Source organism: Vigna unguiculata, chromosome 3, assembly GCF_037176805.1.
Source record: "Vigna unguiculata cultivar grain cowpea cultivar isolate G323 ecotype 2 chromosome 3, ASM3717680v1, whole genome shotgun sequence".
Classification (NCBI taxonomy): domain Eukaryota; kingdom Viridiplantae; phylum Streptophyta; class Magnoliopsida; order Fabales; family Fabaceae; genus Vigna; species Vigna unguiculata.
The window spans coordinates 14,853,784-14,880,055 of NC_140794.1; the positions used below are offsets into that span (position 1 = coordinate 14,853,784).

The 26,272-nt window shown below is 33.4% G+C and overlaps 2 long non-coding RNA genes across 3 annotated transcripts; both read left to right on the top strand.

Moving 5' to 3' along the window:
* The first annotated feature begins 612 nt into the window (after positions 1-612).
* On the top strand, positions 613-4,465 carry LOC114176730 (uncharacterized). 2 transcript variants are annotated; one of them, XR_003603045.2, is made up of 2 exons: positions 613-1,284; positions 4,181-4,465. It is a non-coding gene; the product is annotated as an uncharacterized LOC114176730 (long non-coding RNA). The 2 variants fall into 2 exon arrangements; XR_003603044.2 differs by having other exon boundaries at positions 613-1,264.
* Positions 4,466-12,358: 7,893 nt separating this feature from the next.
* On the top strand, positions 12,359-15,456 carry LOC114177029 (uncharacterized). The gene is made up of 2 exons (XR_003603095.2): positions 12,359-12,946; positions 15,197-15,456. It is a non-coding gene; the product is annotated as an uncharacterized LOC114177029 (long non-coding RNA).
* The last annotated feature ends 10,816 nt before the right edge of the window (positions 15,457-26,272 follow it).

Here is a 26,272-nt window from a genome sequence, read left to right on the forward strand (position 1 = left end):
ACCCATTTTTAATACTCCCTCTCTCTCTTTCCCTCCTCGTGGGTCCTTCTCTAGGGTCTACCAATCTTCTACATCCATCAAAGATCCTACAACATGTTAGCTCAGTTAGACACACCCATAAAAGCTTCAAGGTAAGGCTAACTAAACCTATGACCAATTTATTGTTCTGCAAGGCCTTATCCCAAAAAATTATTTTTCAACAAATGTTAGTTGTTAATATTTTGTTAATAGATATAAATTCTCTCATGAACTCTTTGAACCCACAACTTTTCAAATTTACAAATTTGGTATAATATTAACACACCCTCCCTTCAAACTTACAAACTCGGTATAATGAATAAACACACCGTTAGTGTATCTATGAGGATGTATTTTCATTCATTATTATCGAGACATACTTCAAGTTTCCAACTGTGGAGAATTTACCCCAACGGTGCAACTCAACTATAATTTCTTTCTTGTTTCTCAAAATAGGGCTAAACAACGCATATTCATGTTAGTTTCGGAAAGGGATGAAACTCTCTGTCATTGTTTCTATGACATAATTTTTTCATACAAAAATAAATTTTACCGATTAATTTAAGTTCAAACGTGTCATAGTTTAGGAAAGATTTCTCATTTTATTTGCTTTTAACTCTTTACAAGTCGTTATCGTTTTTCTTAAGCTCGTCAAAGTCGTCTTATAATTAAGAATTTTAAATAATAAAGAACCCAAGCGGGGGAATCATTCAAAGCGCAAGAGAAAATAAATTATAACCTATCTCCCATTATGAAAGTTGATTAGTTGAAAGTGTTTCTTTTTTTTTTAATCTTTGAGTCTTCTTAATTCTCTTGTCTATCAGTGAGGGAGAGTGAGGTTGCAAAGATCATCAAGTTTCTAATCCAATAGCCATGGAAAAAACTAGAAACCCTAAGGGCAAGGGGAAAGCTCCCTGTTCAAGTGTCACTCCTTCGAGAAAACCTTCGTTCAAGAACTACGGAGCAGGGCAACAAAATTTCGAAGATTCAAAGATTAAAAGTGATTCATGTTCATGTGTTCTAAGAAGAAATGGGTCTGGTAAAGTGGATTACGACGGTGGAGCTGGCCAAAAGTTCGAGAATTCAATGATAAACGGTGTAAAAGTGGAATCAGAGACGACATCCTCTTCTGGATCAAAGACCACAAGCAGTGAGATCTATTGCAGTACTTGTGAATCCTTTAACAACCTTGGAACCGGATCTCAGAATTTCGAAGGTTCCATGATTCGTATCGGTTGAAACTAAGGTAATCATGATCACAGTGAGGTAAGAAGCACTGCTTTAGTGTTTTCCGACTCTAAGGTTTATTTTTATGAGTGTATATATGATCATGGATTCTTAAACATCTGTATTAAGTTTTCTGGGATTCATGTCTGATTTTCAACGACAAGAGAAATTATTTAAAAAGTAAAATAAAAATCTTAAGCTTTTACTCTTGGTATAGCCAACCATGATGATTGGTTCCTTTATTTTCTGAGGTTATTTGACCCACCTTTGGGGATGGGGAGGAAGACTGGGTCAGCATGAATTACGTCTGATTAGCATTATCAATAGCTGTTAGGATAATGAAAGGCAAAAACCTAATATTATGTAAAATGAAAACAAAAAAAAAATTAGAAAATTTTAAAAGATATGTTGATATGAAATACAACGAAAACATGTTACACTAAATATGAAGTTTTAACTAAGAAACGAAAATTTAATTAGGCATTAATATTGTACTATTGTGCCTTAATTGAATATTTTCATTCATAAGGCCGTCAGATATTCTTTGATAAGAAACAGTGATTCGATAAAAAAAGAAGAAGTCGCAATCTACTTTTACTTCATATGCTATTTTAAATTTTCAGGTATTTGTATTAAAAAAGTAAAATTAAAATAGTTAGCAAATATAATTGTTTTAAAGTGGAAGTGAGAAGACTATTTTCATAATTAGCAAATGTAAGTGAAGTCGTGCATAATTATAATCTTGGAACTGTAATAGAAGTAAAGACTATTTGATTGTGTTTATTATATCTACAAGGACATGCTCAGAGTAATAGATATTGAGCAAGTTTCATGCAATAGAGTTTGTGGAGGGCACTTTAGCGGCATCTTTGTTGGTTTCTTTTTCTAATTTACCTTTTTTAAAGTTGGATTATATTAGTATGATTAACCTATCACAGAAATTGAGGATGATATTAAACAAACCATCACAACTTCCAGCTCTTGTAATGGAGACATTGATGTAATAAATTCTGTGTGTGCTTATTCCTTTTAAAAGCAAGTAAATTTTAGTTTTAGTTTTAGTGTTTATAAAAGTTGTTTACTATTGCATTTTTAAAATATAAAATTAACTCTTGTTTTAGTTTATATCACATCCATTAACTATTTAATATTTATGTCTAACGTCACTTGATCATCTCAGGTGGTATATGTCTAAATATAGAATGAGACTGGAATTTGTTATCCCAAAATTAATTTTAGTTTTAATTATACACACTTTTAAAAAATGTTAGGTTTTCATTGAGATTTTTTTTTTTTTTTATATAAGCTAATTCTCTACTATTTAAAATTTGAAAATAAAAGTCAACTGTTGTGTTATGTTAAATTGATAACAAAAGGGGTGAAATGGTGCACACTGACATGAATATTTTCTTTTGATAATAATATGACATTATGATTTAACTTTGTGTTTTTAAATAATGTGTCTCACCTTTTTGTTGTAATATGGTAAACAAAACTAGGAGTGTTCTCATTCAGATATCACGAACTCTCAACAATAAGGTAAAAGGATAAGTTTGAAAGTTCATTGCTAAATTTTGCTAAGACTTTATTTAGCTGTGTAAGTGATGCAAATTTGAATTCCCCTGTGCAGCTAAATATTTGTAGCTTCTCACAGTTTTGATGCTATGAGACTTTGTTTTATTTTTTATGATTGTTTATCGGCACAATATTCATTGATATGTGAACTCCATATGGTATGACTTAGTTTGATTGAGCGTAACTATTGTATGAGAGTGTTGTATTTGGAACCATTTTTTGCATGAAAACGTTACATGCTGTTAGGAATTCAAGTGTGAGTCTAAGTCCCACATTGACCAGAATTGAGAAAGTAGAGCACCATATAAGGATCAAGGCCCATAAACCCATTGCCTTAAGGTTTTGGGTTGAGAGTGGTGTCAATATCTTATGTGGTTAGGCTCAAGTCTCATTGGTGTTTGTTCTCCCCAGTGAAACCCCTCCTTATAATCCTAACAAGTGGTATCAGAGCCGATGGTTAAAATCGGTTCAGACGAGTGCATGTCCCTGTATCGAAAGTCTTCCTGGCAAAGAGTTCCAGGTAAGCGTGTCCCGTTAAGATGAACGGCGGTACGAGAAGGGGTACTCGTGGTTGGGAATGCTTCCGCTGGAGGGGGAGTGTACCAATGTGGTTGAAGGGACTCACCCTTGAGGGGGAGATTGTTAGGAATTCAAGTGTGAGTCTAAGTCCCACATTGACCAGAATTGAGAAAGTAGAGCACCATATAAGGATCAAGGCCCATAAACCCATTGCCTTAAGGTTTTGGGTTGAGAGTGGTGTCAATATCTTATGTGGTTAGGCTCAAGTCTCATTGGTGTTTGTTCTCCCTAGTGAAACCCCCTCCTTGTAAAACCTGACAAGTGGTATCAGAGCCGATGGTTAATGCCGGCTCAGACGAGTGCAGTACCAGTATGGTCCTAGTATCGAAAGTCTTCCTGGCAAGGGTCCCAGATAAGGGTTCCAGGTAAGCGTGTCCCGTTAAGAAAAAGAACGGCGGTACAGAAAAGGGCAGAAAAGGAGTACTCGTGGTTGGGATGCTTCCGCTGGAGGGGGAGTGTATCAATGTGGTTGAAGGGACTCACCCTTGAGGGGGAGATTGTTAGGAATCCAAGTGTGAGTCTAAGTCCCACATTGACCAGAAATGAGAAAGTAGAGCACTATATAAGAATCAAGACCCATAAACCCATTGCCTTAAGGTTTTGGGTTGAGAGTGGTGTCAATGTCTTATGTGGTTGGGCTCAGATCTCATTGGTGTTGTTCTCCCCAGTGAAACCCCCTCTGTAAAACCTAACACATGCTTATATCTTTCATGCCTCTGTCTTACATTACTACAAATCTGACTCTTGTCTGCGTTTTCTGGTTTTGTTTGGGTTTATGCAGTGCTGGGAGAGAAGTTTGAAGAGGGCCACATTGATACTGCAAACCAATGATGTTCTGCTGTTTGTATTTTCCTACTTGTGTTAAGTTTTTCAATGGAGTTTAATAACCTAGACCCTTCCCCAGATGGATATTTGTGTCTCTTATTATGCCTTCCCTTTCTTCCAACAACTCATATCTCCTAAAACTTTTATGCTCTAAATAACACCATGAGTGTTGGAATGTGATGTACTTGGATTTCCTTTTATCTCTGGTCTGTCTTTTAAATATAGTGCTGTTTGTGATGAAGATATATTTCAAGCCAATGATTAAGTGAACCTTATAGTAGTGCATGTGTTTAAAATGTAATGGCTTAACCACCCATGTTCTCTAATATCAAAGTAATACCTTTTATTGTTTGTTTTGTTACAAATTTGTTAATCATTTCGCTTTGACATTTTCTTGATGGTTCTCGTCTGTTACCAATTGCATCCTCTTTGGACCAACCTTGCTCTCGAGTTTGATGTGGACTAATTGGGTATAAAAAAAATCTGTATCCACATATAAAACCTATAACGACCTATAACGAGTAGAAAATGAATATTATAAATAAATATCTACGAATAATAAGTATGTATATTTTTTATATCCGCATGTTAACGAAATATGTATAGATATTATAGTATCTTTATCTGTAGATACTATATCCGCTATATTCTAATTTAAATTAAAAAAATTTAAAAATATGATTAAAATATTAAAACACAGATTTTATATATGAACTATGCTTATTAAACTATTTTTTTTTTAAGATTAGATTTTTAAGCCGGTAGGAGCATGAACGTGCACTGGAGCAGACCAAGTTGAGAAATACCTTGAAAAATTGAAATTTAAATTAGGAGTGGTCAACTCGGTCAAATATGGTGAGCTAATGAATCTAGTCAAAGTGTGGGCTAAGTGCAGTGTATATGTGGACAATAAACAAAGACTTGAAGAGATATTATTTTAATTTAATTCAGATTATTGAGCAATTATTATGAATTAGTGTATGAATCTGGAAACATTATTTTAAGGGTTTCATGTGTAGCTTATTAGGGGAATTCAGAAAACTTTTGGGGAGGAAAAAGAGTGAAGATTGATGTGTGGTCTATGTGGGACGTGCAACTTATAATTTTTCTTCTCCAAAACGGAACTTTGCAGTGCAACGCTGATAGAGAAGAGAAGTATTTTTGGTTGTTGGGTAAGTATCTTCGCTGATCATTTTTTTTTTGTACCGTACTATTAGGTTGTAGATACACATTAAGAGTTTAATTTTGTTTTGACCCAAGCTTCGAAACATGGATAAGAAACAAATTAGAAAGGGTGTTAGAATGAATCGACGAAGAAGAAGGCATTATTGGGCGCCACCATATTTCCGTTTACAAGCAGCCTTACAAAAATTACGACTCCTACTTCGTTCTTCGTTGGATCACACTGAAACAATATAAGAATGACTTAATGATTTTTTGGAGTGAACAAAGAATCCATACCTAAGCTCTTTTAGTGGGAGCTTAACTTTTTGTTTCAGTCAAAATGTTGTGTTTATCATATTTTATGATTGGTCCCGCTTAATAAATCGTTGTCTTTACTAGGAGCGTCACTTTTTTGTTTCAGCGAAAATTTTGTGTTTATCATATTTTATGATTGGTACCGCTTAATAAATCGTTGTCTTTACTTTTCCACACTTTATTACATGTTTCCTTATATAAATAGGCAATAATTTTTAAAAGAATAAATACAAAAGCAAGACATAAATATTTTAACCAAACGCACACTACAAAATCACTGCCTTATCCCATATTTAGACCACGATTTTAAACCCTGGATAATTTTTCTATTGCCTAAAGTAAAAAATATCGTAGTTAATTATCCTTAAGCTTTATGAGTTTTCTCAAATTGATTGACTAGCTTAACAACCAAGTCCAAGAGCAAAAGTCCAAGAAATTTGTCAAGTAAAGTCAACCTCGCTCAACAATCTAAGGAATCTGAGCTCTTTGGATTTTCATAAAATATTTTCGCTCAACAATAATACCACTTGCCTTGTGACTGAAACCCTTGAGAGCCACTTTTACTATACTTGCTCAGGGAGTTATGGCTTTTCCAACAAGTGAAACATCCTAAGCTCTCTGGAATTTCAATTTGTTATGATTTTCCCAACAAGTGAAGCATCTTAAGCTCTCTTGAATTTCAATTTTTCACTTTCACTCGGTGGTTGCATGACTTGTTGAATGAGCATGTATAATTTCATAACCTTGATAAATACAGCTTGATCAATTGGCCCCAACATGTTTTTTTTTTTTATCGTTTTTCAAGCCTCAATAGGTACATTTCAGTTTAAAAATAGGTTACCAAGAGCCAATTATCCCAACTTAATATATCTATCCTTAAATTATTTTTCAATCACTTTTAATCATTCAACTAATCACATCAACCGATATTTAACACAATAGCCAACATTATTACACATAATGAATCATCACACACATATATATATATATATATATATATATATATATATATATTTATTTATTTATTTATATATATATTTCACATATCAAATAAGCATATAATAAAACAAAGCAACCAGAAAGCTAGCTCCCCTTACCGATATTTTATGTTCTCTCACTCAAAAAGTTCCAAGGACTCTGAACCTTGCAAGATACTCTAGACTTGAACATAAAAACTCAAATTGATTATCCGAACACACCCTAACAATTTCGGTCAAACAAAAATTCATTTTGAGCCTTCTAAGCCACATGCAACGCCTCCTAGGTGCTTGTATTAAAAACTACTAAAAATTGATTAAGAGAAGGGTTAAAAATGAATTTACTCAAAATGAAATTTTATCGACCAAAATTATAGTACTATATGTTCAGACTCTTAAGGTGTGTTTGGATGAGGCAATTTAAGAGGGTAATTTATTTATTTGGAGAATTTTAATTTCTTCTAAGTAAAATGACTTGTTTGGATTAAGAAATTAGAAGGGAATTGAAATTGAGTAATTTTAAGAAGGTATTTCAAATCACTAAAATAGTAGAATTTGAAATTCACTCAAAAAGGAAGAAAATTGAAATTCCGCAATTTGTGAAATTCCTCATTGTTCAAGATTAGAGGTGTCAATTTGGCTCAGACGACCCAGATGACTAAGACGAGTCGTGCCAGCCTGACAACATACACGGACCAAGTCAGCCTAACGATCAAAACAGGCCCGACAATAATGACGGGTTAGGTGGGCCGACGATCAAGGCGGGTTAGGTAGGATTGATTATTAAACCAAGTCGGACGACCCAAACAGGTCAGATGACCCAAACGTGCCCAATGATCAAGACGGGTCGAGCGAGCTTGACCCACATGAGCTGGATGGGCCCGACAACTCAAAGGGGTTAGACAAACCCGATGACCCAGACGGGTCAGGCAGGCCCGACAACCTAGATGGGTCGGGCGAGCCCGACAACCAAGACAGGTCGATGGGCTAGATAACTAAGACGGGTCGGACGGGCCCGATGACCCATATGGGTTAAGGGGCCCAATGACACATACATGTCATGCTGGGTCGATGACCTTAACGAGTCCGACCGGCCCAACAACCCAAATGGGCTTGACTGACCCGACGACTCATATGTGCCTAATTAGCTCAACGATTCAAACAGGCCTGATCTGTCCGATGATCCTAACGGGCTCGACCAGCCCAATGATCCTAACGGGTTGACTGGCCCGATGACCTTAACAAGTCAAGCCGGACTAGCCTGACGAACTAGACGAGCTCGATGATGTAGGCGGGTCGGGCTGAGTCGAAGACCTTAATTTGACCAAATTTAAATATTTTTAAGTTGAAAATTATACTTGTTAAATTTAATTTCAAAATTTATATATTAAAATAAATATTATTAAAATGAAATTTTATCTCATAAGAGAAATTCCATTATTTTATCCAAACAAAAAATTGAAATGTAAGGTATTTCAATTACTCTATCCAAACATATTACTTAAAAAATGAAGAAAATTCAATTGTAAGAATTTCAAATGTAATGTATTTCGATTTTTTAGAATTGTTGAAATGCATCATCCAAACACAATGTTATAATACACTCTGATTTTCAAACATATATAGAAAAATTGGTCAGAGTTTCAGAGAGTATGTAGTTAAAGGAAAAATGATACTTTTTAGAAAGATGATAGTTTTTTATAATATAAAACTCAATTAGGTAATTTTCGTTTTATTGATCAAACATTTTAATAATAAAAGTAACCAAGTTCCTCCTAAAAAAAATTATTCTTACTCTTAAATATTTTATAGGTCTTTTGCATAATTAACTTTATGATATCAATGATAAAACAATTACTTTTAATTAAATATGAAAAACTTAATTAAATTTAAAGATTATTTATCTATTTCCTTAAATTTTTTAAAATAAATTGCAATAATTATTTATTATTTAAAGAATATTTTTTTCAATTGTTTTAAGAAAAATCAAATAATTTTATTGTAAAACTAAAAATACTAACATTTGATTTATTGTTAGTTCAATAAAAGCGGTTCTCTATTCTGCGTATTTTTGTGTGAAATATAAAAGTAGTTATATATTGTTATTTATAGAAAATTTTTATAAGTAAAATTTTTGATATATTTACTCTTTAATTAATAAACTAATAATCAAATTAGAAAGTCGTTTTAATTAATTTTTATAAAATCAAATTTGAAATGTATTTAAAATAATTTTTATTAATACTTTAATAATTAATGTGGAGTGCCCGAAGTAACTATCACTAAAACTTTATTATACCTGTATTTCTTGTGAGAAAATAATTATTTATCCTAAATGCCTTAAAAATGACTATTTTAATGACTAGATGGGAAGTATTTTTTTATAACCACTAAATTTAATTGTTAAAATTCTACTCTTATAAAAAAAAAATTATGCTAAGCTATATTTTATAAATAAATTATTGGAAGTGATATTTAACCAAATTAATAGACAATTAGTGAATAAAAGACAAAGAGTATGGTGATTATTTGGCAGCTTCTTCCTGCATTTCCATATATTTTTACCTGCACCTCCATATTAAAAAAATTATAATTTTTTCCTTTTCAGATTATAGAATCCAAAGGTAAAAAATTGTTTTTAAGATTATATAATCCGGAAGCAATTTTTGTTTTAGAAAAAGACTTCTAGATCTTAACTATTTTTAGTTTATACCTTACATATATAGTTTGAATGTTATTTTTTATTTTTTAATAACTTGGAATGTATTATTATTTTTTTGAATTGTATGATTCAAAAAATAATTTCTTTGAGAAAAAAAGATGATCTGTAAATAACATAAAAGTTATAAATGACTTTAAAAAATTGAAAAGTTTCTAAATTATATATTCTGCAATCACTTTCTATTGTTTTTCAAGAAGAACAAAATGGAAAGTTTCTTTGGTGAATGTAAGACCCACCTTGTTCTCCTCCTTATTGTAAGAGGGACTGTCCTAAACTAGTTGGGCCTAGGGCTGATCCATAGGGTGTCCAAAGCCCCTAAGGCAGCCTAACCCCTCTCATTCTGCCACACTTTGCAAAGACAATGCTCTTACCCTCTTTCCCTTCTAACAGAAGCTCTGCTAGGGTTTGAGTGAGCTTCTCTATTTTTCCTCTCCGTTGAACGATTCACTCCAAGTAAGTTGAGCTCTCTATGTTCTCTTCTTTTCTTCAATCTTTAGTTCCATGCTAGTCTCTGTCATAGCTCATTTTCATTCACCCCTCACTGTTTTCAGTTCCGTTGATTGCTTCCGCTTTAGGTGCTAGTCCGCTTAGCATTTTCCAGGTAAGGGAAGCTAGGGTTTATGTATTTAAAGTTATTTTGCCGATTTTTGGTCTGTTTGTATGGACGTGATGCTTGAATGAGGTTGTTTGTCGAATAAAAATGTATGGTGTGCGAGTATGTTTGATTGATGTGGCGCTACTCTTTTTCTGCATTGCACACTTTTCGTAAAATGAAGATTCCTACTGCGTTAACCGTTGGATCCAGCTGAAATTTTAACAACTGATGCTTAACACAAAATTATTGACTTTGATCGGTCGGATCTTTAATCAGAGCTCTGTAGTGAGAGCAGTTTTTATCGCAAGGTCACTGTAGTTTGGTTGTTGACAACACTACACACTTTTCGTAAAATAAACGTTACTACTTTGTTAACCGTTGGATCGTGCTGATATTTTAACAGATGATCCTTAACACATAGTTTTTGACTTTGACCGGTCAAATCTTGAATCAAAGCTATGTAGTGAGAGCAATTTTTATCGCAAGATCACTGTAGTTTAGTTGTTAACAACATTGACCTTGTTGCTTGTTTGGTTTACAACTTTCTTTATGGTTATTCAATTAAGTTGGTTCTTGTTTCATTTGGTTCTTGATTCAATCATATTTAATTTGAATATAAATACAAAAATTTTCTGAGCTTTACACAAGTTGCAGTTTTATTTCTAAAATTCCTAAATCGTTTGCATAATGTGATGTTAAGTTGGATTGCTATGTTAAAGCATGAGATGAGTGAAGATGCATGAGTAAGAGGGTATATGAGTTGTGAATGATGAGCTTGGATAAATCTTGGCATGTGATTTCAATGAAATGGTTGGTATAAAAATGGCATGGTATTGGTATGAGGTGAAATCCTATATTCATGGATTGGGAATGATGAGTTGGAATGGATTCAACATCGAATATGAATGAGGATTTGGTTATAAAGGTTTGCATGAGAGTTATGTGCATGATAAATCTTTCTTTATTGATTGAGTATGATTGGTCTGTGTCAGTGCGTAATTCCTTGGAATCTCTAGGTGAGATTTCAAGGTCGTGTTTCAGTGGTCGGGACGTAATTCCATGGCCCCTGTTAGTGGGTGTCCATGGTGGTGCCCCATCTATATAGTCTGGTAAGGATTCAAGGTAAGGTTGCATCCTGACACTCTAAGCAGTCAGTTAGTCTCACTTAGAGCGGATTGACTCTTGTGGTGAGAGTAGCAGGAGGCTTGAAACTCATTAAGGGCTAACCTTATGTGTGAGAGAATTGATTCATTGTAACACTTGTAACACATAGCTCGGGGGTGAGCAAAGGTATCCACCACAAGTGCAAGCATCCGCTGAATCCGACCAGGTTATACATATTCGGATGAGTCAAGTCGAGTCTTAGTGTATTGATTTGAAAGTCATAACATGTTTGGGTGTTGTATGTATATTGGACTGTGAAAGTATACCTGATTGCATGATGAAAATCTTTTTGGCTCTAGCTTACCCTTTGCTGCATAGTCTTCTTGGGCTGGACTTCTTGTGCTGATTGGGCTTTCTTTTAGGGCAATGGCTCTTGTATTGTCTAGCCTTTGGGCTTCTTTTTTTGAAAACTTTGTCGTTATTTCTCTATGTTTTATTTTGGCATCGTGGTGTGCCTTGGTTACTGTACGGAGCTGTAATGTACTCCAGGACTGCTTAACATATTATTCTACTTGCTATCTTGTAAGTCCAAATAATCACTATAATAATAACTATTTTAGTAATTAATAATTTTTTATTTTTAAATTGATAGTTAAATTAATCATTATAATAATTAATGGTCACTATAATTGGTTACTAATAAACATTTTTTCTTGTTATGGTGTAACGAAATATTATATGTAATGAGACATGAGATAACATAAGAGATAGAGAAATATTAACCCTGTGACCAATTTATTGTTCTGCAAAGCCTTATCCCAAAAAATAATTAAGAAAGTTGATTTTAAGAGTTTATTTATAGAAGTCATTATATAGCGTGGAAAAGAAGTTCCTTTTATATATACAGTCATTGGAATGCTTTTAACTAGAAGTCACTTTACAGTTTTTGACTAAAACATATATACTTTCATTTTTTTTTTTTTTACACAAACTAATACATACACACTGCAATTCATGGATTATTCATTCATTAATTAGATTAGTTAAATTTTTTTTGTCTTTTATAAAATCAGTTTCACAAATAAAATGGATAAAGGAGAAGAATTGTTTTATTTTCGCAGAACTCGTTAGTTACGAGCAAAAGATGATTAAAGAGGTTGGCATATTAATAACTTACACCGTATTTATGTATCTATACATTCATATGTATTTTTATCCACTGTTATGTATCTAGACATTCATATGTATTTATGTATTTACCCCAACGCTGCACCTCAAACTAACATTTCTTTGTTGTTTCTCAAATTTGGAAAGGGGTGAAACCTTCTGTCATTGTTTCTAAACGCTAGAGAAAAAAGAAATTGTATAAATTGACTAGTCGTAAAGAATTTTCATTTAATTTTGGAGTCTTCTTAATTCTCGTCTTTCAGTGAGGGAGAGTGAGAGAGATAGCAAAGATCATCAACGTTACTAATCCCACAGCCATGGGAAAAGCTATAAACCCTAACCCCAAGTCCAAGGGAAACGCTCCTTCGAGAGCAGCTTCGTTCAAGAACTACGGATCTGGGCAACAAAATTTCGAAGATGCAAAGATTAAAAGTGAGTCATGTTCATGTGTTCTAAGAAGAAATGGGTCTGATAAAGTGGTTTACCACGGTGGAGCTGGTCAAAAGTTCAAGAATGCAGTGGTAAACGGTGTAAAAGTGGAATCAGAGACCACATCCTCTTCTGTAACAAAGACTACAAGCAGTAAGATCTATTGCACTACTTGTGGATCCTTCACCAACCTTGGAACTGGATATCAGAATTTCAAAGATTGCGATATTCGTATCGGTTGAAACTAAGGTAACCTATGATCACAGTGCATAAAGAAGCACTCCCTTAGTGTTTTACGACTCAATGTTTATATGATCATGAATTTTTAAACTTTTGTATATTAAGTTTTCTGGGATTCATGTCTGATTTTCAATGATAAGAGAAATTATTAAAAAAATTAAAATAAAAATACTCAAGCTTTTACTCTTGGTCTAACCTACAATGATGATTGGTTCCCTTATTTTTTGTGCTTGTTTGACCCAATTTTGGGGATGGGAGGAAGACTGGGTCAGTATGAATTCCGTTTTATTACCATTATCATTACTAAAAAATTTTATATTATATGATATTTTTTATAAAATTTGTTAAAATATGTAAGAAAATACTTTTTTTTTTGTTATTTTTTCTAAGAATCTTAATTGGCAGGTAATTTTTGTGTGAGTAATTATTTCCTACAAAATTATAAAATTTGTAAATATTTTTTATAAAATTTGTTGTGAAGAATGTTTTATAAAACATTTAAAAAAAAATAGTAGTAATTTTCTACAATTTTTTTTTCATTATAAAATTTATAAGTATTTTTTACGAAAAAAAATTTTTTAAAAAAAATTGCAAGAAATATGAATATTTTTAGTAAAACCTAAAATTATGAAAATTAAAAAAAAATGAGAAAAATTTAAATGAAATGTTAATATGAAATACAATTAAAACATGTTATACTAAGTATGAAGTTTTAACTAAGAAAGGAAAATTTAATTAGGCACTATTTTATTTTGTCCTTTGAATATTCTCTTTCATCGTGCCGTCAGACATTTTTTTATAGAAAACAGTGGTTCGATGTAAAAAAAAGTCGCAATCTACGTTTACTTCACATGCTATTTTAAGATTTTCAGGTATTTGTATTAAAAAGGTAAAATTGAAATAATTAGCAAATATAATTGTTTTAAAGTGGAAGTGAGAAGACTATTTTGCATAATTAGCAATTGTGAGTGAAGTCGTGCATAATTATAATTCTGTTACTGTTATAGAGGTAAAGACTATTTTATTGTGTTTATTATATCTACAAGGACATGCTCAGAGTAATAGATCTTAAATAAGTTTCATGCAATGAGTTTCCAAATGTGGAGGGCACCGCTATATTCGTTGGTTTCTGTAATTTTTTAATTTACTTCTGCAAAGTTGGATTATGTTAGTATGATTAACCTGTCACAAAATTTGAGGCTGATTTTAAACAAACCATAACAACTTCCAGCTCTTATAAAAGATACATGTATAAAATTCTGTGTGTGCACGAAAAGTATAGGTAAACTATGTTGTTTCTCTTTCCTTTTAAAAGTAGATTCTAGTTTTAGTTTCAGCTATAATAAAGGTTGTTAATATTTGTGTTTTTAAAATATAAAATTAATTATTGTTTTAGATTTATATCGCATCAATTCATTATTTATATGTCTAAGATGATATATCTCTAATTACATAATGAGACTGGAATTTGTTATCCCAAAGTTAATGTTAGGCTTCACTATACTTTTAAATTTGTTGTTTTTTTCAATTTCACAAATTTTCACTGAATTTTTTTTTATAAACTAATTCTCCAATATTTTAAATTTGAAAATAAAGGTCGACTTTTGTTTTATGTTAAATTGAAATTGGTGAAATGGCACGCTTACATGAATATTTTGTTTATAATATTATTACATTATGATTTAACCTTTTTTTTTATAATATTATCACGAACTCTCAACTAGAAGGGGAAAGGAGTACCAAAAGTTTTGATATATATGCTGTATAATCCATGAGGTTGATGTCTATAATATATATATATTATTATTATGAACAATAGATATTTATGGTGTCTCACGCTTTCAGATAATAGTCAACATTACAACAGTGTAATGTAAAAAAAAAAATGTATTGTAATTTTAAAAATGATTTTTTAATAAATATTTTGTTGATTAAATTAACAAAGTTATTAAATAAAATAATTTTTTTTGAAAGTTATAAAAATAAAATAATAAATTTTTAGAATTTGTTTTATTTTAAATACTTGTTTGTTAAAATTTGTCAAAATATATTTTCCTTGTAATTTTACCTTCTGATTTGAGTCCCTCACAAATCCCATCGTAGTTAGTTATATTAGCTTTTACATTGCTGAAAAAAAAAAAAAGATTAGAATTTACAAAATTTTACCACATGTTTATAACTTTCTTGCTTCTGACTTCCATTACTACAAATCTGACTCTTCCTTGTCTACGTTTTCTGGTTTTGTTTGGTTTTAAGCAGTGCTGGGAGAGAAGTTTCAAGAGGGCCACATTGGTACTGCAAGCCAATGATCTGCAATTTCTATTTTCCTACTTTACGTTTGGTGTTTGTTTGTGTTATGTTTTTCTGTGGATTGTAATAACCTAGGCCCTTCCCCAGATGGATATTTGTTTCTCTTGTTATGACGTTCCTCTTTTTTCAACAACTCATATCTCTTGAAACTTTTATGCTCTGAAAAACACCATGAGTGTTGGAATGTGATGTACTTGGATTTCTTTTCATCTGGTCTGTGTTTTAAATCTGTTTGTTATGAAGGTATTTCAAGCCAATGATTAAGTGAACCTTATATAGCAGTGCATGTGTTTAAATGTAATGCTTTTTTATTGTTTTGTTACAAATTTGTTAATCATTAACTATTTTTTGTATACGTTGAGTATATGTATCCAACACCAAGTTTAATGTTTTGTAAATATAATGAAAAAGTGAATCATAAGGAAATCATTTTTTCTATACATAAAGATGAAAATGCTAAAGTAGGATTCGATTCTGATTGTAATTTATAACTTCCAATACTCAAATCTATTTTTTAAATGATGCTTTTTATCGTAAAAAAAGTATATTCAATGAAACAAATAGGGTGTTTTTTCGTCCAAATTTTCTATATACCCTGTAACTCAACAACTGACATTTTCTATTGTAAAACGAACCCAAACTGAAAATCGCAGTGACTTTGTGTGAACGTTTAATAGCACTTATTAACTAAGTCGTTCTTTGTCTTTCCTCTAACGGTGAAGTTTTATCTGTAGCCTTCGTATTCACGAGTCAAATGTTGTGTACTTCTTAAACTGAAGAATTAGTTCAACTTTGTTCGTATCTTCCTATGAAACTAAAAAGCCATTGAAAAGGGTCTTAGTAATTCAACTATGTTGTCGCTAAAGTGTTTTTTTTAGTGATTATTAATAGTTAGTTTTTATAAACATAGAAATTGCCTTTGCTTATAGTTATATAAAAAAAGTTAATTTGTATGTTAAGTGTCATTCGTATTGTTAAAAATAGTTTTTATACAAGCTAATTTTAGTAAGTTATTTGTTGTTTATTGAAATAAGTTGTTTTCAACGTATATTTTTTGCTTCAGATTTTTTTTTAAAGGTTTAAACAAGCTTTTAACAAATATAATAAAATACTTTTTCTTTTTCTCTCGAAAAAAGTGATTTTATTTTCTAAAAGGAAAAACTCAATCAAACGCATCCACAATTGGATGATAGTAAGTTAGATATGAGTTTATTTTCTTTTACATTTTTGTTATGCTTTATAATTGGTTCTATACAAAAAGTCTGATACAATTAGTCAAGAGTTGACTCCCCCTGTCGTTTCTGTTTGGAAAGGAATCATTCTTTTGGAAAGGGATTAATTTCCTACATTTTGTTTGGTTTGTGTTGATATTTATGATTGTTATAACATTCATTTTTAGTTCAGACTTTTGAGTTATGTGGTACTTCTGGAAGGTTAAGAAAGAAAACAGTTAACAGGTTGGGGTAGATTTTTTCAAAGAAATTTCTGTATGAGACATGCTTTCTCTATATATATATTTTGCGCGTACAAAGTGTTGTGAATGGGTAGAATAATTTTGCATGATGGGATGTTATATTCATTCATTCAATGAATGTACCTTCAATATCTACATCTTGTGGATGTGAATTTATTTTGTTTGAACAAGTTGTCGGGTTGAAAATCACACATGGTCCTCACTACACAACCGTGTGGGTCATTGTAATTATTACAATGAAAATAGGTGGTCCTGTCATGTTATGAAACTGTTCTTAGGCTTTTATCGGATAAAAATGATCGTGATCATGAGCTGTATGATGTGATTACACTTTGGATTCATTTGTTTGTTTTTTATTGATGTACTACTGAAAAGAGAGATGCAGATGCAGATGAAACTGTTTTTGTTTCTAGTAACGTGTGAACAAGAGATTATTCTACATATTATTTTCAATTCATTAAATCTTTTTCTCATCTTTTTGAACTCCCTTTCAAACATATATGAAAATCTACGACAAGTTTTGGCGTGAAGTTTCTTTTAACTTTGTCTTCGTCGTTTCCCTGTCACCTTCCTTTACAAGAGTAATGATAAAACAAACACGAGACTAAATGACTATCAGCAATTATAGATTCAAAAACGCTTTGGCCATTGCATGCTTACAAGAATCTCATAATTCATATTATTGACACAAAGTACGGTTCTCATTCTCACTGTTACACATTATTAATACGGTGAAATTATTAAACCTAATGCACAAGCAGCAAGGATTATAATTGTATAAGAATTGCACATTTTGATTGTTATGTACATGGATAGAAAGATAGTTCCATGACAAAAAAAGAAAAGGTAAATGTAAGATTTGGGTTGACATGGTATTGATCAAGATATATAAAAATGTGAAGCTTGAAATCACAATTGAACAAATCAAATTGATCAAGAGGCTATATCAAGAAGTCAAGTTCACGCAATGGGTTGATCATCCAAGTCTTCATCATAATGAGGATGTACTTAACTAGTGCAAGTGCAAGTGTCTACAGCATATCTTTCCAACACCGAGGCTAATTATTGTTGCCTTGACTTCATTTCATTGTGCATCGTGGTACAATTTTGTTTTTGTGTTAACCAACTCTTCTGCATTTGCTTCAACTTTCAGAATGGCTTGTCTTGCCTGTTGTAGAAGCCTTCTAGTCTGACGTGCATGTTCATCTTTTTGTTGAACTATGCGAGCTAATAAGGAAGGTTGAGTGAGGGATATCACGCCATGTTAATTGTTGGTACCCAAGTCACCAGGGCCATAATATCGACCACTCCCTCTGGCAACATCTTTCCACAATTGAAGTATTGTTGATGTTGTGGATCTTGCAAAATTATCTGATTCAATTTCTTACACACACTCACAATATGTTTTCTATGCAATCATAATGTTTGAAAAGTATTGGAAATGTAGTGTTGTCGATGGTCTAATATGGATCTAATCTTTCCGGAAAGTGCTTTATTTCAATTATATCACAACAAGGTCGTATTCACCGGAATTTGATTTGAATAAAACAATACTTTATGATTTATTTGAATTTGCAATAAAATAGAGGTAAGATTTGGAATATTTGAAGACATAACTTTGCTTAATGATTAAATTGATTGATGCTGATAACAACATTGGGATTGAACTTGGCTAATCTTCTACTGCACTCTTTTTCCACTGCATTATTATCTACTCGCTTATAAGTTTTGTTCATTGCTTAGTGTTCCTTAAAGTTTTCTTTATTGTAATCCTAAATCCATTACTGGCATATAGAATCTAAGGTTATCAAACTTAGTGTGATTTCTTTAACCTCTTCATTGAATGAATCCTTGCATTAAGAAGATTCTATATTTAGCTAAAGCAGATAGATCTATTCTTAACATCTAGCAACATTAGAAGATTGGATTCTAATCTAAACTTGAACTAATTTCCACTCAATTTAAGTTGATGAAATAAGATAAGTGATCATTAAAACAATAAGCATGAACCAAATAACCAACACATAAAGCAAGAACATAACATATATTTGAATAAATAACAGGGCAAAGAGCTAGAGAAGTTACATAACATCTAAATAACTGCTCATAATAATTATTCGAAGCATATGGAGTTGTTGTTTCTCATAAACTTTATTACAAAAAGTGTATAAACTATCCTAGAACTGAATTAGAAAATCAACATAGAAATAACAGAGCAAGGCTCTGATTTTATATAATTTAAGGCGTAACTCTAGCGCAAAAAGTATTGGTCAACTCTTGATGTTTCCTTCCAAGGTGAGGTTTCTACAAGCTTGAGCCTCTGGTATGATGGTCAGTAGTGGAGTTTCCTTCGTTGGAGGGTTTCCTCTGAAGCTTAGTTGTCAATTCTTATGTTTGAGATTTCTTTCTAGTGAAGGTTTCTCTTATGAGGCTTAATGCTAATACCATTGCTCAGTTGTAGACTTATATTTGAATCTTTATTAAATCGTCTTTCGGTGCTCAACATTAGTTTTGGAACTCAACGTCGTATGCCTAATTTCCTTGAAAATATCTGCAAAAATATTACAAACACACTAGTTTTCTTATTTTCTTACTTCTTTACTTCTCATTTTGTTATTTAAAGTAAAATGGGCAAGTTTTACCAAGAATTATTTCAAATGTATACATGATAAGTGTCAAAAGCATATGCAATATCAAGAAAACTAGACATTTATCAACATACCCCCAACTTTAGGTCTTTGTTTGTCCCCAGAAAAAGCCTAATAATTTCTACATAATGATTCCAAATTCATTATTCCATGGTGGGCTTAAGAACTCATATTCACAACTCTTTGATTCAAGACTAATAGAATGCAATCAAGTATTAAATTAGAAACCAAGGATAATAAATCAAGACACAAATGCAATTCACATTCACAACTCAAAATACAGAATCTCCCAATGAATTTTCTATTTTGTATGTAATAGATCATCTTCCCAGTTTTGAGTGTTTGCACTTTCAACACTGTACTATACCACGCGGTTAGGACTGGTAAGTATAGGTATCCAGTCCCAATGGCTAAACCATAGTCCTGCATAAGAGAAATCATTAGCCAATTGTATAGAAGAACAATATGCACATAGCGGCTAAAGTTGCAAGTAAAAGCTGACTACTCCAAATGGATACATATAAACAAAGGCCGAGTAATCCAAATGATTGCATACAAGTAAAGGTCGCCTACTCCAAACTTAACAATTAAACCCCCATAGTAAAATCATAAGTTTGACACTTGGGCCTTGGTCAGGCCCATACAAGCCCAAAAAGGGTCTAGCGAGTCCAATAAAGGCCCAACCCATGAAGTAGGTAAACTGCGATTAATGCTCTATAAATACACGTGGAGCCTAACAATTAAAGGTATGTAATTCATTAATTGCCTAATATGTGATTTAACTTTTGAAAGCTTTTATTGACTTAATCGTCAGACTCTTTTCCGTAGGTAACCCCAAAAACGTTCAATCTGCTAATATTACAAGAAGACACATCCCAGCGAGGAGTAGAGGAGTATCCATCTCAGGAAGTCACAGATTTATAAGATGTGATTTGTGCTTCCTGATATATTGTTATTGTTTCCGTAGGAATAAACACCTTTGTAATTGTCTACTTAGTTTTGTATTTTATTTTCAACTACCATACACACACAAATGGCAAAGATCAGTAAGGTCTTTTGAGGCTTGTAACGTGGTTGGGCTATCAAGGAACTTTGTTTTACAATATAATCAAGACTCGTTGCTGAAAAGGAAAACAACAATATGCATTTGTCATGAGTCTATTTCAGCTCCAACCCTGCTTTTCCATTCTCGAAACCTATTTTATTTTTCATTCACGTTTCCTTTGAATACACCTTTTATTGACTTAGTTCAGTGCTTTGCTTTTTTTTCAATCTTAGTTCAATCTTTTCGGCTGGATTTTTTTTCTCTTTTCCTATCTTTTTAACATATTCGTTGTTTTTCATTTGACTCACAACTTACTATTCTCCCATCATATTTATTCCATCCTTCTTAACAACAAAAAGGGCAAGTTACTTACACTTTACAACTTAAGGTATGTGTGTAACAGGCCAAGGTTAAACAAGTTGTAGCCAAAAACTTTGTAGGTTGGTTGTTTGGCTTCGACTTTTCAATTATTTTCACAAAAAAAAAAAAAATCCTTGAGCATTTCCATGTTTTTCTTGCTTAATGAACATAAAAAATTCAACGCAAAACCATTGACTTATTTATTTATGTGATTCTCTCATTTCTCACATTTTGTGTTTGGCTCACTCATTTGACAAGGGTAGGTTCACTTATCCATGTTAGTTCTTACCTACAAACTACCTTTTATTGTGAAAAATTCCTTTAAGCACTAAGGTTTTCCAATATTTCCTTCCTGCATTTCCAAAATTGTTAAAACATTTTCAAAGAGTGTTTCCACTTCTGCTTGTGCTAGTTTGCAGTCCAACCAAGTTTGAATAAGATATTCACAAACATGCATCTAAATAATCAAGCCAAAACTCTTAAAAACAAGCAAGCTAGCTATAAAAAAAATCAAGACAAAATTTAAAGCATAAGAAATTTAAAAAGAACTCTATTTTTGTTGGTTGATGGTGTGTGGACTCTTCACTACTCTCTTAGATCATGTGATCCAAATGCTTGGTAAAAATTAAGGAATTCCTCAAGTTCAAAGGATCTTTGCTCCCATCCTTCTTGTGTGTCTATTGCTTTCTCATTGCTAGTGGGCTTCTCAATTTCTTCCTCTCGTACATTTCTAGATCCTTCAATCTCAAGATCTTCATCAGTGCCTTCTGAAACTTCAGTGTTAATGCCTTGCATATTTTTAGATCCACCAGCTTTACAACTCGTGTTGTTTGGGTCATATTGTTGTTGTTGTGGTTGTTGTTGCTTAGGTTTTGTTGTTGTTGTTACACTAGCCCCCTTATTGAAAAGGACTATCCTCAAGCCATGTTGTGAACTACAGTAGTTCCTTTTCTTGTCTGAACTATTGGAACTGAAACTAAGCTCTGGCGTTGGGCTAAGGTTGTCACTAGTGCAATTTTCTCTTTTTAACTCTATTATCTGCCCCAATTTTACAACAAATGAATCATATCAAGACGCGATGGAAGTTTTGAATTTTTTGCGAATCCTAGTTGCTAAATAATTGAGACCAAAAGGCCCATTTTGACTCAGTTCCTACAAAATCGAGACCTAAAGGTTTGCGAAAAATTCAAAATTCAAAATTCCTTTAGGCCTTGATTCTAAACAAAAAAAGAAAATGAAGTATAAAGCTCTTTCTCTTAGTTAATTAGAACCAAGACTAAAACGTTCACAAAAAGTATTTAAGGTTTTTGAAAACAACCCACCACTTCATCTTCTTCACGTAAATGGAAAGGGTTTGTTTCTTCATTATTCGACCTCTCTTCAGATTTTGACAGTTATAGGAGTTTGGAAAAGCTCTACTAACACCCACCACTATCGCAAGACATCTGGGGCATCGCCATTACAGGTGTCTGTGCCATCGTTCATTTTATCCCGTACGCGTGGAATCTTCTTCTACCCTCTATTAATGACCATTTTCTTTGTCATACTAGAGCAACTCGGCCCTACCACCTTTGAAAAAAGTTGATGCCTCATGATACGTTTAGAAACGTCATTAGACTAGCCATTTGAAGCCTTGTTGGCATCGACAATGCCTTCCTCTCCAAGAATGATGAGACGTACTTCTCCCCCACCCTTTCTCTCTTTCTATCATCGAGAACCATCATGCGCCATTGAGAATGGCACCATACAGCTCACACCTGCTGCCATGACCATGTTAGAGTCCTTGCAGCCACTACGATTCAGGGCCACCGACAATAGTGTTTTGGTTGCTGTGTTGTGTCTAGTTTTGGTTGTGCATGTGATGGAGGAATGATAAGTGTTGGTAGGGGTGGGGCCCTCAACTTTCTTAGAAATATTTTTAATCATGAAATGCACAACAGAACTTGTTGGCTAGGCTTGAATTCCTTATTTAAAATCCCTTTGTAAGGATAAGCCTTCATCTTGCTTTTGTAGATAGAAGATGATCAATAGGCCTACAACTTCATTTCTTCTACTACATTGTTACAAGTTTCAAATTAAAATTCTAGGCCTTTAATGCCCGAAGTGCCTTGTTCTCTTCCTTTACAGGTAAGTGACAAGCCTTACCATTTATCCACTAAAATGGGGTGAGTCCAATGGAGGTTTTAAAGAAATTCTATAGGCCCACAAAGTTTCATTAGCCTTTAAAGACCAGTCCCTTCAAAACCTTGCAATTGTTTTTTCTAGAATTCGCTTAAGCTCTTTGTTAGAGACCTCTGCTTGGCCATTTGTCTAGGAATGATAAGGGGTTGCAATCTTATGCCTTACCTTGTAATGTTCGAACACCCTTCTTACTTGCTCATTACATAATTGTAAACCACCATCACTGATTAGCACTCGTGGTGAGCCAAATCTATAGAAGATATTTCTCTTGAGAAATTTGACCATTGTCCTTGAGTTAGCCTTTTTGACAATAGCTGCTTCAACCCATTTTGAGATGTAATCCACTACTACAAGGATGTATTCATTTGAGTAGGATGTTAGTAGTGATCCTACAAAATCTATTCCCCAACAATAAAAAAATGTCAACTTCAAGCATGTTTTGTAGGGGAAGCTCATGTATCTTAAAAATTCCTCTAGCTCGTTGGCACTTATCACAACTCTTGTAGTACCCATGAGCATTTCTAGAGATGGAGGCCAATAAAAACCAACTTGCAACGCCTTTTAAGTTGTCCTTTCTCCACTTTAGTGTCCTTCACAAGGTGAATTATGGCAATGCCATAATACATCCTTAACTTCCTCACTAAATATACATCTTAATAAGCCATATGCACCATTGTTGAATAGATAAGGATCATCCCAAATCAATTGGTTAGTGTAACATCCCGACTGGATATTATGAATGTTAATAATAAAATAAGAAAAATACTAAATACTCGTCATTTAATATAACATCATTTCCCAAAAGCACGAGAAATTTAAAACTTTACTAGATCAAGAAATAATCCAAAATCCGTAAAATTCTGAACTCGAAATCATATACAAATATCTCATAAGTGTTTACACTTTATTTCAAAATAGTAAAACATAAAAACTCCCATGTTATCCCCGCTCCGTCGCTAAGCCTCACTAGATCCACCTGCAACAACATCATCTACTCACGTGTATCGCGCACACGATTATCGCCAAACACAAGCAGATAGGGTGAGCTTAACAAAATAAACATATATTCATGTAAACATCTATAACACACACACACACACACACACACACACACATATATATATATATATATATATATATATATATATATATATATATATATATATATATATATATATATCAAGCAATCACATCAGATGAGTTGCTGCCATAAGTTATCGGCCACAATCGATAGAGCACGTGCAGGAAACCGTGCTACAGATCACACACCGTAATGCCAGGTGGAGTTCCCAAATACAAAATAGTTCGCAACGTCCTAGGACTACCAAACTCGTCAGCTAACTACTAAGGAGGGAAATCTATTTGGACCCATCTGTACTAGCCATAACCATCACACTCACACCGGCAACACTCGTCAACCCGAGCTTAACTCAAGGGTTGTAAGACCCGGGAAAATTAAATAGTTATTTAATTAATTATTTAATTAGGACGGGTAATGAGAATATTTAAAGTAATAAATGTGGAGAACTATGACGTGGAAAAGTACTAGCTCAAGTGGTTGAGAGTACCTTCTTGTGTGTGAGGACTTGGGTTCAAGTTTTATGTGTGCCACTTGGGTGTTATTTAAATTATGCATTTTTGTGTGTTTATATATTGAATGCGTATGGATGATGATAAATCCTTAAAATTGTGGGAGTCATCATGAAACATGTGTTGGTTGAGTGGTTTGGCCTTGGCTTGGTATGTGCATGAGAGAGGGTTCAAACCTTGTTGAGAACTAAATAGTTTCCTTTTTGCTAAATTTCTTTTGAGCATGAATATGAAAGGATTGGGAAACCTAGCAGATACTGGAGAGGCAATGTGGGGGGCTGAAAAATTAATGGGTGATAACCATTGAATGGCCTTAACCATATTTTTTATTTAATAAAATTCGTTTTAGTAAAATAGAGAATAATTAGGGTACATTAAGCGTGGGAGAGAAGAGAGAAGGAGAGGAAAAATCAGTCTGTGAAAGGTGCAAATAGTTCTGAGAGTGAGAAGGGACAATTCTGGTGCATGAAGGAGGCCAGCGAGAGGAGAATTAGAGTGGTTCTTTTAGCAAAGGGAAAAGGTGTGCAAGGAGAGTGGGAATCTCAATTTGGAGTGCGAATTTCAGGTTAGGGGAGTTGTTTTCTTGCCTTTTTGATTGCAATTGAATAACTGTGCAATACCTTGAATCATAGCATGATCATTGAGTCATTTTCTGCACTGTTGTATTGAGGTTTCTGGATTTTTCCAGAAACCGCCTGGCAGTTCATCCCGTACTGCCAGGCGGCACATCAGACTGGTGTGTTGTTCTTGTTTTGGCATGGATCGCCTGGCGGCGATGAATTTCTGCCAGGCGGCTCATCAGTGGCGTGTGATTGTTCTTGTTTTTGGTTGAATCGCCTGGCGGCGATGGGTCTCTCCTAGGCGACGCGACGCTGTTGCGCTTGTTTTTGCTGGGGTTGTTTTAATGCTGTTGTGTAGAGATTGTTATGGGTTCTGAAATTATTGTATGTGGATTGTGTTAGATGCATTGTTGATATGAAACTAACCTGTAGTTGGGGGTATGACCAAGTTAGGTCGTATTGGGTATAAAAAGTTGTAATTTTATGTTCAAGCACGAGAGGGAAAGTGAGTGTGGTTAAATTGTGGAAGATAAAAGCTAGGAAGAAATTAAGAGTTGATCGAGAATAGGAAGTCTAGCTATCATAGAGGTATTACTGTGATTTGATGAGCTAGGCAACAAGGATGAATTTGTTAGAGGTTTGAAGCCATTCGCGGGTGTGGAGGATTCTGTAAATTGGTAGGCACTGATGTGCCGCCTGGCGGCGAGCCTAGGGCCGCCAGGCGATAGCGAGCCTAGGGGATTGTGTTTTGAGATTCTGGCGGCCATGTTCAGGACTATTGGGAAGGCCTGCGAGTTTGTCTGGAGAGAAAGGATCTGTGGATGGATTGTGGTGGAATTTGGTATGAGGTGATCATCATAATAGGAATCTTAGAGTTATTAGGTTATTAAATTGAATGTGGTAAGAACGGGTGGGAAGCAGTAGCAATTAACTAAGAGATTAACAACCAATTACTAAGGATTTAGTGTGAATTTTGAGTCCTTGGAGAGGCTGTGATATATTTGAAGGCGGAATAAAAGGTAATTGAAATGCTAGCAAGTCCATAGGATGGATGGGGTTGTGATATTATGTTAAGGCTCTTGTTAAAATTGAGGAGAACTTAAATGAGTGGATTGATCGGGGTGAGGTACATGTATTTGTTTACATATGATATTTGTAAATTCGCCT